Here is a 15,834-nt window from a genome sequence, read left to right on the forward strand (position 1 = left end):
AAAATGAAAACTGATGCAACTGACTTAAATTGTCACACCTGACAATGCAATGCAATATGCACACACACACACACACACACACACACACACACACACACACACACACACACACACACACACACACACACACACACACACATTGTAAATTGTGCCAAAGCAGTTTTATCTCCCACATAAACAGGTCTTGCACAATGCGTATATTCTTCCATAGGAACAAGTCACAGCATTGTAAAAGGAAGTCAGCCAACATTCCACAGTGGTTCATCTCATACCACAACAACACAGCCATTCACCTCACAGGGTTTTTATGCAGTGGTTCTTACAATCCCATGGGTACACAAGCAAAAGTTTTACTACCACTATATCATCGTGGTGACCTTAACTATTTAAATTAACCTTGGATTTCAAATGTCCATAACTTCAGTCCCTGGGGGGCAGTTTCTATAAGCCTAATAGTCTCAGGGATTCTATCAGGGTGCCTTGTCATGTGCTAGGTGTATACGTGAATCTCAGTGTACCTGGTGGAGGTTTTTCAATCAAGTATTGCAATGAAGGGCCCTTGCCAATCAAAACTTCATCCATAAAACTAGTTATGTAAATAGGAATGATGCAAGTTTAACAGGTAATTTCTTTTACTCTGTGATTTAGTAGCAAAACTTCTAATGAGGACTTGCTGTAATACTATGATTGGTGGCCAGGTAAACTGCACTTATCCTGCAATGTTCTAGGTTGGCTATAAAGTTGCCATGTTCCAATCTGACTGAATTTTTCTGAGATGGGAAGAGTGATCGTGCGTCATTCTTCTAAGGGACATTTTCTTACCCCTTTCTATATGATGAAAACTTTTACACTTTATTCGAGCCATGTACTGTATGATCTGGAAAAGGTTTCTTCTCCATTACAGTGATAATTTTAGTTCAGCATTATAATGTCTTTTAAATGTATCAGTTCAGTTTCATACAACCGTGGTATCTTGAGGATTTAAATTGTGAACGCAAGAGACATAGCTAATCATTCTGAGAAACTTTCTTTCTATACACAGTGCCTCATTGCATAATGTTACAAGTTCCAGCTAAGTCTGGCTTAGGGTGGTCAGGTTTCAACCAAAAGCAGTAGAGTAAAATGCGTACAGGTGAATCAGAATTACGAGAGTTCCAAGGCTGCAAAGCTGGTGATGGGGAGGGCTGGAGCACCTGGCTGTCATCCTCCTTTGCTGAGCTTCAGTATCGGTATTTCATTATATAGAGAGTAGTCCAGCGTACTTTCCTATACATTTCCTGTGACTGTCTGCACCACACTACATGCACATTACATTACTCTTCACTCTTCAACAGTATTTGATGACAGAAAGTGTGATATGAAAAGGCATGGTAAAAAAAAAAAGGGGGGGGGAGGGATTGGAGTCTGCAAGTGTGGAGAGAAAAGTGGGAAGGTTTTGGAGAGTTGATTGTGAACTGGAAGAATTGGTTGGAAGGGAGAAAGTGAAATGGAAGATTCACTGAAAAGTAAATGAACTGAGTAGAGAATGACAATGAAGATAGGGTAAGATGAGAGTTATGGTAGACTGATTGGAAGAGTGAGTGGAGAATGACAGCAAAGATAGGGTAAGATTAATATGGAAGAAATGATTGGATAATAATGCATGATTGGTAAGAAGAGAGCAATTGGATAAGTACTGGTTAGATGAGATGTAAAAGTGCAGAAAGGATTCAGATGCCAGAGGAGCACCCCTCATCAGGGTGCAAAGCTAAAGAAGGGGGTAGGTTGGGTTTGAGTGGTGCTGCTGTGAGGTGAAATTTCTCAGGTTAGGGATCAGTAGGTGGGAGTGGGTTCTCGATTGTCCGCTTGAGTGGAAGGGGTTGATCTGAGTATTGTGTAACCAATAAGGGATAAACAGGAAAGGATCAGCTCTGACCCTGTGGAACCTGCGAGGTGGAAACCCCCTGGGTTGCTCACTTCCCTTTCCTGCTGTGATCCACCCTGAAATTGATCTTCCAGTTGTTTCACTCCCCACTTTGAGTTTATCCTGAAGTGGTGTCCTAGTCATTTCCTCCCCTTATTTTGGGTTTACCCCAAAGTAGGGTTCTGTCCTATTTTGAGTTTTCCTTAAAGTAGGGATTCCTTAACAGGTTTGCTGTTTAGATTTGTTACGATGAACAACGTATGGTAGAAGATAGATAAGAAGGTATGGATGGCTGGTTGAGAGGATTTCGTAGGGATCATTTTGGAGAGGGGAGAGGAAGGGTTGGTTGAATGAAGCGAGTTTGGTGAAAGGAAGGGTTGGTTGAAAGAGAGGAGTCTGGTGAAACACTGGGGTTAAGAAAGGATTAGCTTGAAGGGCAAGAAATAAGGATGGATTAATTAGAAAAGAAAGGGTGAAGGCATGACTGGAAAGATTGGGAGGAAAAGGTGGAGATGCTACAAATAGGAGGAAGAGTGAATCAGGTGTGGCGCTTGGATAGGAGTGTGTAATAGGGTATGGTTGCAACAGAGGGTATTGTGGAAGGATCTGTTTGAATGGTGAGAGAATTGGCAAGACTGGTTCAGACATACAGGTAGAGATACAAATGATATGACGAGAGAACAGGAAAGGAAAGGAATGCAAGTTTCACATGTGTAAGGATGAAACCGTCTGAGTCGTATGGATGAAACACTTGGATGTGTGAAAGAAGGATGTTGTCAATATTTGCAGTGAAGGATGTATAGTGATGATACTCTGGATGTATGGATATGAAAGTCTGGTTACTTAGAATGAAAGTGAGAAGATAGGTGTTTTGAATGTGTGGGGGGGGATTAAAACTGTACCGGTATGTGTGGGGTAAGTAGAGGGCCAGCAGGTTGAGATATGCAGGGTAGAAACAAACTGAACAGGGTAGAAACTAGGTCAGTAGAGTAGAAAGTGGTTGAATAGGCAAGAGGCTAAGGATATGCAGGGTAGAACGTCTTATCAGAGGAGGGTAGAAACTTTTAGTGATGGTCCAAAAATCAGTTTCCTGTAGATTATTTGGTAAGGCTTGTATCAGTCCCTATCCATGGGGGTTTATTCCCTGAACCCCTATAATTGAGAAATCAGCAAATAATTTTCATTTCCCCAAAATGGTCCCATCCATCCATCCATCATCCAATCCTACATTGCCCCATGAGGAGCGTAGGAGCCCAGGGCTTGGCAGTTAGTCCCAACATTTAAGATGAGAGTTGTAGTCATAATTTAAGTACTAATTATGACTAGCCAGAATCCCTCTCTGATGTCCCCAAGCATCATCAGGTGAAAGGACCTACTCATCTAAAGTTATTTTGAGATTTGAGTTATTTTGATCTGGCCTTGTAGATCCTTATGGTGATCATACACGTTTAAACCTTTAAGATAATGATACTATGTTGATCTAATCTGGTCTTGTTTGTTTTCCCAGTGTTTTTTAATGTACTGTATTTTGAAAACTGTTAACCTAAATTTGGTATGGGAAGAAACATGATTCTTGTGGGGGTGGGACACTGCAAAAATTTATGATTGGTGAGTCACAATACAGTGGTTCAAGACACATCAGAATGAACCTGGAGTTCTTTGGTTGTATGAAGTAAAAATTTACTATATTAGCTGCAACAGTAGCACTGATCTTATGTTTGTGAGTCACTGTTTAAGTCAGGTTAAATGGTACATGCAATTATCCTCATACAGTAATAAAAAAAAAAATACAGCTCTGATATGCAGTTAATTAAAGGAGGCTACAATAAAACATATCAATGCTAACCCCTTCAAAAGAAAATCTATTTTAATCTTTATCTCACAGTTCTGTTCGACTAAAATGATTGGTAAACGATTTCTACCAAGTACAGTAGTATCTGAATGGATATATTTAACTTGAAAGAAAATTTCGTACATCTTACGGATTATTAACTAACGCATCTCGTAGTGAAGGGGTTGGGAAAATGAGTCATCTAAATTTAAACTATCACGAAAAACCGTAAGGCAAGATAGGAGGAAAAAAAAGTAAAAAAAAAAGACATACAGTGCCAAAATAAGTCGGAGATGGACATACAGCGAGAAAAAGGCGCGATGATGTCCCCTATCACCGACCACACTGTCATATTGGGGTCACTGTCCACCACAATTGTGTGTGGTGGAGGGGGGATGGCTTGAATACGAGATGATGATGCTGAGATGGCCTGGTGGTGGGATGGCAGGGCGCTGGGTATGGGGGGAGGTGGCAGCGGCTGGATGGGTATAATTCCACGCTGATCACACCAGCATGGACACGCCTGCCTCGCCCCCGCCCCGGCCACACCCACAGCCACCCACAGGAACACCGCCCTCCCCAGCATAACCCCCTGGCGAACTTCTAAATCCATCTTTCTTCCTCGCTTGTCACAGGTCTGCCTCTCACTCAACAAGTTCGCTCTTCTTCTAAAACATCTCTTTCCGTGTTGAACTCGTTTTCTTCCAAGATGCGAAGGTCGTTATAACAGAAACTGGTATATTTTTATAAGATCATGGAATTATTTAACAATTCATGGATATTAAGATAATTACCATGATTTTGAGGTCAGTGGCACTTCATCGAAACGCGCTTCTACCTGCAGTATATATTTATAGGTCAGCGCACCAGACTCCCATATATTTAAGAGCATCAGACTAAAATTATGTATGTTACAAGTAATTATTGTTGATTTTAGGTCAGAAGAGTGTTATTAATCAAAATTCACTTCTATTTAGCGTCATAAAATTTCGTGTTTCAAACGCACCATATTTAAAATTTAACATCTTTCAAGGAAATCACGTTGGTCAGTATATTGTAGGCCATCAGAACACTCTTCAATACACAGATTTATCAGTCATGGCATTTCAGGTAGGTATTTTGATTCAGAGTATCACATTATTCAAAACTACATGCTTTCCCGATAATTACTGTACTTTTTCAGAGCTAACTTGCAAACGTATCAAAACACGTACTTTATATAAGCATGTGCATTCAATCACCTTATATTTCAAAACACTTTATTTAAACATTTATCCACATAATTTGCATTATTTTTCAATCGTTTCTTAACATATTCTAGTTTGATATCACTCTAGATTTCAGAGTTTTACAAGGCATAATAAGTCACATATAATTACCATTTTAAATCCTGTAGCTCAAGATGCATTGTCCTTTGACGTATAAATTACACTTAAAATAAGCTACAATGTTCAGTATTATAATTTCTGAAAGTAATGTTTTCAAATTAGTATTCATGGAACGGTTTTTATTCACGTTGAGTTATAAATGGAATAGATTTTCGTTCAACTGAGAGGTTCCTGTAGTGCAATTATTCTAACCTGACAAAGACCCCTGATCCCTTTCAGCTCGGCTATGGCCAGGTGTAATAAGACGAGGGTTAATTTGACTAGTAACCAAGGAGAATCTTATATCAAAGGCTCACCGAATTTCATGTAACCGCGGCATATTCAAGTTGCAGGACTGGCACGCCATTATATCCTCCTCCTCCTCCGTATTTCCTTTTCCTCTCCTTTTCTCTTCAACCTCCACATTCCTTCCCTTCTTCCTCCTGTCTTTACTTCCTCATATCTCCCATTCTTCTCCTCTTCGCTACAAATTCTTCTTCCTCCTCCTCCTCCTCCTCTTCCCTTTCATAATCGAGACAAACAGATTAGGAGTAACAGCAACAATAGTCAGGAGTGCAGGTCTGTGCTATTGATTCAGAAGTCTGTTTTTAAATCTATTGTTCAGTTCTATGAAGTTATTTTGACCCTATTGTTCACTCCCTTTGTGCTCTCTCTCTCTCTCTCTCTCTCTCTCTCTCTCTCTCACACACACACACACACACACACACACACACACACCTCAAGAATTTTTTCCGAGAAATCCAATGCACTTCCACCCTCTCTGTCAACACATTAGTGATTTCCTGTTATTATTATTATTATTATTATTATTATTATTATTATTACTGCTACTACTACTACTACTACAGCTCCTCCTCCTCCTCCTCCTCTTACTACTACTACTACTACTATTCTGTCGAGCTAAAGTTAACTCCAGACTTGTGCTATAATAATCAATGCTATGACTCACCCCACGTGTGTGTGTGTGTGTGTGTGTGTGTGTGTGTGTGTGTGTGTGTCAGTAATTAATAAAAGGACAGCGTCACTGCATCTCTCTCTCTCTCTCTCTCTCTCTCTCTCTCTCTCTCTCTCTCTCTCACACACACCTGTAATTAGCCACACCTGAAACGCTTATGTAGGTCGAAGAAAAAAATAACTAAAAATATTCTTTCTGGGTTAATGTTTATTATTATTATTATTATTATTGAGAGAGAGAGAGAGAGAGAGAGAGAGAGAGAGAGAGAGAGAGAGAGAGAGAGAGTAAGCAGACAAAATTCAGGTGTTTATGGATGATTCATAAGGTACTATTCGATAAATATATCTAATGAGAGAGAGAGAGAGAGAGAGAGAGAGAGAGAGAGAGAGAGAGAGAGATGGATGGATGGAAGGAAGGAAAGATGGATGGGAGGAAGAAGGTAGGGAGGAAACATGGAGAGAAGGAAGGAAGGAGGAGGGAAATACTATCACGAATTTGTAAATAAGGATATTGGAGAGAGAGAGAGAGAGAGAGAGAGTGAGTGTGAGTGTGTGTGTGTGTGTGTGTGTGTAATTGAGATACTGCTTATCCTTGTGGTCGGGATGATAGGTAGTGTGGCAGTGAAGATGGTAGTTGTGGTAGGGATGGTAGTAGTGGTGGTTGTTATGGCAGCTGTGCTAGGAAAGGTGGTAGTTGTGGCAGTACTGGTCGTAACTGGGGTAGTAATAGTGGTAGTTGTGGTAGTGACAGTGGTAGTTGTGACAGGTGTGGTAATGTTGGTAGAAATGGTGCTCGTTGTGGTAGAAATGGTTGTAGCTGTGGTAGGAATGGTGGTAGTTGTGGTGATGGTGGTGGTGGTGAAAGAAAGTGAATAATTTAATAATGAAATGTCCACTGCAATCGCCTTTATGCACGCACCTCTCTCTCTCTCTCTCTCTCTCTCTCTCTCTCTCTCTCTCTCTCTCTCTCTCACACACACACACACACACACACACACACACACACACACACACGCACGCCACATTTACATGCCACTCGCTACAGACAAATTATCAGCTTCGTACTTCGCCAGCATGAGGTAGAGTTCATCCTGGCCATCACTCTCCCTAGACAGAGTTCAATCATTCCACAGACCTCAGAATTAAGGACTATTATGTAGATAAATTTTGACAAGGTAGAGGCTAGTGTATTAAATTCTACGGGAAGCACCATCCACATTTCACTAACGCTACCTTATACTGTACCCCCCCCTCTCTCTCTCTCTCTCTCTCTCTCACACACACACACACACACACACACACACACACACATACCGTACATTGATCGAGGTACAGTTAGACCCAGAAGTTTGCCTAATATATTCCACTGCGTCTGAGGAAGTGAAGGAGCGCTGTGGTGTTGATCCGCGTGTGACTGAATGAGAGACTGACTACGAGAGTGTGAGTGAGGTGGAGGGGGAAAGGGGAGAGGACGACCGAGGATGAGATAAGGAGAGATATGGGGGGGGTGAGGTGGAGCTTGGCCCAGAATTTCGTCCTTCTGTCGCTTCCTTCACAGCACTTCTTCGTGACTGGCATCATAATCTAGCGTTAAACCATTGTTACATCTACACATTGAAGATTAAGAGATAGCAATTTTAGGCCAAGTTAGCGTAAAACGAGTATAATAATAATAATAATAATAGTAGTAGTAGTAGTAATAGTAGTTGTTGTTGTTGTTGTTGTAGTAGTAGTAGTAGCAGTAGTAGTAGTAGTAGTAGTAGTAGTCGTCTTCGTCGTCATCATCATCATCATATCATCATCATCATCAACATAACAGAGAGAACAAAGAACAAAAGAAAACGACAAACAGAACTGGTGAAATATTGGTCGAACTTTTGCGCCCCCCTGTACATAAATTACATGACTCACGAAGGGTACGCTACTTTTTGTGCCCCTGTACTAGAAATAGGGGCACTGCAATTCCTGAGGCGCTTCTAGTGGGTGTGGGGAGAGGTAGACCGAGGATGAGATTTAATACACTCCTTCATATACTAAAGACGATTATATTTTTCACGCGAGAGAACTGGGACAATTTGGTTTTGAGGTTTGGATCTCCTTGGTTACTAGTCAAAATAGCTTACAAATCTGACCACTTTTTTCAAGGGTTTGAGAGAATGCTAAATGCTTTCTTCTATAGGTGGTGGAGAGGGACGCCTTCCAGTGGTGGCGCTGATATAACCGGGCGGGGGAACTGCCTGGTTATACACACGTCCCTCAGCCACGTCCCTATCCCCCAAAAGGAGGATGGTGCACTGCAGAGGATGGCAGCTTGAGTCTACTGTCCAGTGTTTACATTAAAAAAAGACAACAACAATTACTACTACTACTACTATTTTTCCTACTTTCACACACACACACACACACACACACACACACACACACACACACACACACACACTTGAGCAACGAACGTCTTTCCACAGAGATTCAAAGGTCCCCCAGGTTTCAAAATACGTATCAGTGGTTAACAAAAAGGTACCCAGATTTTTATAACATGTTTTGCTTTGAGCTATTTCATGTGGGCTTTATCAAACAGTAATCTATAAGGTTTGAAAGGGTATAAACAGCAGTCCATACGCTGCTATATCCGTCTTTCCTTCCCTCTCCCCAAAGGACTATACTCTTTTTACTCTACCCTGGCCAAGAACTACCGTCTCTCCATCTTTAGCGCTGGGTTGTAACATGAGATGAACGTTAAAATATGATGCTAGTCACAAAAAAGTGCCATGGGAAGGTTGTAGAGCCATAACACTGTCTCTTCCCGCTGCTGAGGTACGTGAAATAAGGTGAAATAGGACGAAAATCTTGGCCAATTTAAAATAAAAACAGTATAGTAGGCATTTATAGGTCACGTCTTGCAAAAATAATCATGAACTCTACTAGGCAAAAGATCACTTGCAGTATATATTCTAGCTATTGGTACGCGATTCTATTCAGTCTACGGCGAAATTAGTGCACAGCATAACAATTTTGAACTTTTTTCCACTGCAGGTGATCATTTCGGTATTACATTCAGCTTAATGACAGACGATTTCTTCAACACATCTTACACTCTGGTTAGCGACACTTTTTTTCCCCAATACATACTACAGTGTGGTTAATGACACGATATTTTAAGTATATATTACATTCTGGTTGCTGACACACGCATTTCTTTTCAACCGAGGGAGATCCAGCCCCCATAAAGGTCGAATAGAGTCTTTCAAACGGTTTCAACAGCAATTCATAAGCTTCCTTCAAGAGATAAACACTCAGTCTTTCCGCCAGTAGACTAGTTCAACACAGCTCCCGCCTGGCAAGCACAAGCTCCATTCGAAGAGGCAAGCATACCGATAAGCAAGGAAACAAGGCATAATTCCCAAGGTAAACACACAGCCAGCTACAAGACACTGGAGCCGCGTGTGTTGAGGGTGAATCAGCTGAGCGTGTGTCTAGACCCGCCTCCACGTGCTTTTTTTTGTTTACATTCGTGGCGTGGTGGGCGGTGACTGGCTGGGGCGCGTGCTGGCTCCTCCCACCCCGCCCCTTAGCCCCGCCCCTTCCTCCCCTGAGTTCTCACCTTTATTCTCGTTTACGTACCTTCGTAGTACCGTTTCTTTACCGATTTATTCCTGTAACTGGTATGATAACACTGACTTAGAGGCTGTTCATGTAAACTTCATATTTACGAGACTGACGTAAGGCTAAAGAGGGATATAAACGTCGATTAATCAGCATAAATCACCACGTAACATATTTAACGAAGCCTACTAAGTCAAACTGATTATGAAGTGCCCTGCGTCTGTCCTTTCTTTCCCACGAGTGCTCTACTTTACCTCCCCCCAACCTCCTTCTTATCTCCCCTCTTTCTCCTTCTTTCCCTCCACCTCTCCCCTCTTCTGCCTTCCCTCTCTCTCTTCCTCCCCTCTCATTACCCCTCTACCTTTCCCCTCCCCTCCCTTCGCCTCCTGCCCTTTTCTCTCCCTCCCCTTCCTTCCCTCCACTTACTGCCTCCCCTCCCTATCTCCCTCCCTCCCTTTCTTTCCTCCTATACCATCCATTCCTCACCTTTTACCTCCTCTCTCCCCTGTACTTCTCGTCTCCCCTCCTCCTCTCCTCTTCTCTCCCTCCATCCCTCCCTTCCCCCCTATTTCTCTCCATCCCTCCCCTCCCCTCCCCACCCCTCCAAAGAATGAGGAAGGTGTACATTGAATACTCTACCCACCTCACGTCTTAAACCATTATTAGTTACCTGCCTAAATCGCCACTATACAGGCGATAGGTACAAATCTATTATAACTAAATATATTAACTCCAAAATTATTATGACCACAAATTTACCATAACTTTAAATCCATTATACTCTCTTCCGTTCCTAAATATTCTCTCTCTCTCTCTCTCTCTCTCTCTCTCGTAAACACCTGTGGGCACTTAATAGTCCAAGGTCCATATTCTCTCTCTCTCTCTCTCTCTCTCTCTCTCTCTCTCTCTCTCTCTCACACACACACACACACACACACACACACACACACACACACACACACACACACACACACACACCTACGCATTAACCTCTTTGTTGGGGATCTTTCCTAGGCTAAACAGTAATAGTAATATAATGATAATAAGAACTAGAGAGCGCTTAGAATGCATACCTCCGTCAATGCCAGTGCCATTACAAAGGATCCGCGGTTACAGAAGCCGGATCCGTCCCAAAATTTAATCAATTCTTCCTCAGCCCATGTCCCACCCTTCCACAAAATTGCATCAACATCCGTTCATAAGTTTTTAAGTAATCCCGCAAACAAACAAACAAATGCGGGGTAAAACGTAACTTTCTTGGCGGAGGTAATAATAATAATAATAATAATAATAATAATAATAATAACTAATAGTAATTTGTATTAATTCCTTTCTAGCTGTTTCATTTTATTTCCACGATTCAGTACTCTCTCTCTCTCTCTCTCCCTCCCTCTCTCTCTCTATCTATCTATCTATCTCTATCTCTCTCTCTTTCTCTTTCATGCCATACCTGATAATAATAATCTTCATTTTAACACACACACACACACACACACACACACACACACACACACACACACACACATACACACACACAGTCGCAGTCAGTCACATGCATATCCACGCTACTGATAAAAGAAGACCTACACACACACACACACACACACACACACACACACGGGGGGGGAGGCTGAGAGATTAACAGATGGGCAACGAAATGCATGTGGTTTATATTTTCCATAAATGGGGAGGGGAGGGGGTGGGATGGGGGTGGAGAGAGAGGATGGGGGAGAGGTGGGGGTGAGGGAGGGGTGGAAAAGAGGAGGGAGGGAGGGAGGAAGGGGTAAGGAATGGAAGAGGAGGGGGAGGATATAAAGGAAAGGGGGAGAGAGAGAGAGAGAGAGAGAGAGAGAGAGAGATCCTTAAACCATAGACAAATGAAATTAGAAATAAATATTAGATATGAGAGAGAGAGAGAGAGAGAGAGAGAGAAAGACTGATCCCCTGTTGCCTCACATGAGCACGAGCAGTCTTTTGTCTCTCTCTCTCTCTCTCTCTCTCTCTCTCTCGAATACTTTACACTCATCTATACTATAATTCTCCGATTTGTTTGTTTATTTTTTTAACCGTAACTCTGCAAAACCGGATTAACGTAGCGCAGTTTTCGTTAGCGCAAGGTACCGTTAAAATGCTCTACCTTGAAGAAAAAAAAACAATTTCCAGTCCAATCGGGCCACCAGTTCTTGGGTTATGATTCAGTATTTGCTTTTAGTGGAGGGGATGGATTCGTCCTTGGTCCGGCATTGAAGTTACCAGCATGACAGAAGAGAGAAGAGTGACGTGTTTATAGTATCTCTCTCTCTCTCTCTCTCTCTCTCTCTCTCTCTCTCTCTCTGTTGAAGTGAAAGAACTGTAGGTGAATTCAATGATCATACTTGCCTCTCGATCCAGCGTGAGTAGTGTGTAGTATGATGGTCATATCGGTTTCAAGGGGAGGCATAAGGTTGGCATCACACTTGTTCATCATCATCATCATCACCACCACCATCATCACACCACACCACCACCACCACCACCAGCGTTGACTGCGGTGGTGGTGAGGTCTGGGTGATGAGTGACTGGCTGTTTCAGGTCGACTTATTATATTCATCACCTTTTTCATCTCAGTCATCACCCTGTTCATCATCATCATCATCATCACACCACCACCACAACTGACTACTTGGGTGATGAGTGAGTGGGTCTTGTAGGTCGAATCATCATCACTATCATCATCATCATCACACCACACCACCAGCCAGGGTCATCACTACACTCATCATCACCGACTGCGTTTTATATTATTTTAATGTCATTTATTTTTCAATGTGATTTATGCTGTTATTTTGATTTTCTAGGTTGTAAAGAATGATATATAAAGGATTTGGTTGATTCTCTCTCTCTCTCTCTCTCTCTCTCTCTCTCACACACACACACACACACACACACACACACACACACACACACACACACACACACTACATAATACGAAAAATATACTATTAACACACACACACACACACACACACACACACACTACATAATACGAAAAATATAATTATAACACACACACACACACACACACACACACACACACACACACACACACACACACACTACATAATACGAAAAATATACTATTACGAGAGAGAAAAGAGAGAGAGAGAGAGAAGTAGTATTCCTGGCACAAAATCAAATCCATAAAAGGCAACTCTCTCTCTCTCTCTCTCTCTCTCTCTCCATCAGCTGAGGTCGTACAGGATATCCTTTGCTTATATCTGGTCCTCTCTCTCTCTCTCTCTCTCTCTCTCTCTCTCTCTCTCTCTCTTCATCAGCTGAGGTCGTACAGGATATCCTTTGCTTATATCTGGTCCTCTCTCTCTCTCTCTCTCTCTCTCTCTCTCTCTCTCTCTCTCTCTCTCTATCGCTTAAGTAGAGGAAGTTTGATAATTCTTTGTTTACAGCGTCTCCAAGACAGAGAGAGAGAGAGAGAGAGAGAGAGAGGGAGAGAGAGAGTTTGTCTGTGTGTGAAAGACAGATACAGTTAGGTAGAAAGAGTTCGTGTGTGTGTGTGTGTGTGTGTGTGTGTGTGTGTGTGTGTGTGTGTGTGTGTGTGTGTGTGTATTTTTAACATACAGTCGTGCCTACAACTCAAAACACAGCTATAAAGAAATAGGCAAATATAGTCTTGCGGATGAAGAATGGAGAGACTGACTACGAGAGCGCATCTGAAGTGGAGAGGGGTCTGGGGAGGGGGAAGACGGAGGGATGAAGTGGAGACGTGAGAGACGGGGTGTGAGTTGAAGGGAAGGCAGCCAAATGGTAAAGGACAGGGTGACATGGAGGCGATTTGTTTGTGGCCACCCGTTCCATGATTAAGGCGTCGACATAAACAGATCGGTAAGGAGGTAGGTGGACTGTCATAAAATGGCTACCCTGCGCTGAATTTGGTAAAGGACAGGGTGACATGGAGGCTATTTATTTGTAGCTACCCCTTCCGTGATTAAGGCGTCGACATAGATAAATAGATGGGTAGGGAGCTGGGTGGGTGGTCATTAAATGGTTACCCTGCTGTGGATTGAACCAGGGTTAGGACTGTTTGACGCCCCTGCCCTGCATAGTCCCGGGTCACCCTTGGGCAAGGTGTAGCACCCGTTAGCCCACCAAAAAGGTAGTAGCTGCATGGTTACCATCGTACCGGGTGGTGCTACCATGGCAGAGACGTGGTAGCTGGCCTTGCACAACACTCCCAGGCGGGGAACTCAACCACATTTACCAAGTAGTCAAAGTCTGGGCTGACACTACTACTCATACGTATCTCCTATACACAGCTGGCCTTGCACAACACTCCCAGGCGGGGAACTCAACCACATTTACCAAGTAGTCAAAGTCTGGGGTGACACCACTAGTATAACAACTATAACCACACAACAACTGCAACTACTACTACTGCTGCTGCTGCTGTTCCTGCTACTACTAATAATAATGTAGTAGTAGTAGTAGTAGTAGTAGTAGTAGTAGCAGTAGTGTAACCTGACGAAGATTCTGATCCCCTTTGAGCACAGCTGTTGTTCAAGGTCGGCCAAATGGGGGGGGGGGTCGGTGTGCCTATATGAGGAGTCAATCTCTCCCTACTGAAAGCTGAGATGTAACAAGGGATCATCACTACCGTACGATGCTAGTCACGAAGAAGTGCTGCGCTGGTACTGAACTGAGGAAAATACGTGGGAGAAGGCAGGGGAAAAACAGACACAAGCAAAGTTACACACACACACACACACACACACACACACACACACACACATCCTCCCTCAACCCTTACTGACGACTTACTTTGTCTTATGCGTGTGTACGTAAATTATACACATACGTACATGACCAAGTACACATGTGCGTATTTACCTGTAGACGTATACATATCATAAACACGCACATAATATACAGAGAGAGAGAGAGAGAGAGAGAGAGAGAGAGAGAGAGAGAAATCTTAAACAACAGTACATATAAACACACACACACACACACACACACACACACACACACACACACACACACACACACACACACACACACACACCAGAAGCACACAATTATCAACCCTCAAACCGCTCACACGCAATAAAAGGCGCACGCAAACGCAAAACACCTCGCCGTCGCACGCAAACAGACCGCTCCACTGCCAGACACGGAAGGCGAAGAACTGACAGGAAAACACACACACACACACACACACACACACACACACACACACACACACACACACACACACACACACACACAGGAAACTTGGCATCCTGTCTTGACGCTAAAAAGTAAGATTATCAAGAAAAAATGCTAGTGTTCTCTCTCTCTCTCTCTCTCTCTCTCTCTCTCTCTCTCTCTCTCTCTCTCTCTCTCTCTCTCTCTCAGAAATAATAATAATAATACCGCTAATAATAATAATAATAATAATAATAATTCACACAAACATTCCATTACACAAGAGCTTTTGTGAACGCACCTCTATGCCTGCTTCACACACACACACACACACACACACACACACACACACACACACACACACACACACACACACACACACACACTAAAAGTCCATAAAACGGCTCCAATCATTACTATTCCACGAAACACAATCAGGCAGCCCGTGTGTGTGTGTGTGTGTGTGTGTGTGTGTGTGTGTGTGTGTGTGTGTGTGTGTGTGTTTCTGTGTACTAAGGGAGAGAAAGTGTACGTGCACCACTACACTTACACACTACACTCATAAATAATGCACTGCCTGACTCACACACTATACACCCAAGCACTCACACGCATACATACACGGTGACTGTCTGCATACATACAGGGACAGTACTTACACACACACACACACACACACACACACACACACACACACACACACACACACACACACCTGAATAATACAACCTACACATGCACACAACCAATCACAGGATACACACACACACACACACACACACACCTGAATAATACAACCTACACATGCACAAAACCAATCACAGGATACACACACACACACACACACACACACACACACACACACACACCTGAATAATACAACCTACACATGCACACAACCAATCACAGGATACACACACACACACACACACACACACACACACACACACACACACACACACACCTGAATAATACAA

General features: G+C 42.8%; 1 protein-coding gene across 1 annotated transcript in view; it reads right to left on the reverse strand.

Moving 5' to 3' along the window:
* Tmem131 (Transmembrane protein 131) overlaps positions 1-15,834 on the reverse strand; it is a 101,395-nt gene that overhangs the window by 36,129 nt on the left and 49,432 nt on the right. The window lies entirely within an intron of this gene.

Source organism: Coenobita brevimanus, chromosome 17 (genome assembly GCF_032717465.1).
Source record: "Coenobita brevimanus isolate Jiangsu-jjx chromosome 17, ASM3271746v2, whole genome shotgun sequence".
Lineage (NCBI taxonomy): Eukaryota > Metazoa > Arthropoda > Malacostraca > Decapoda > Coenobitidae > Coenobita > Coenobita brevimanus.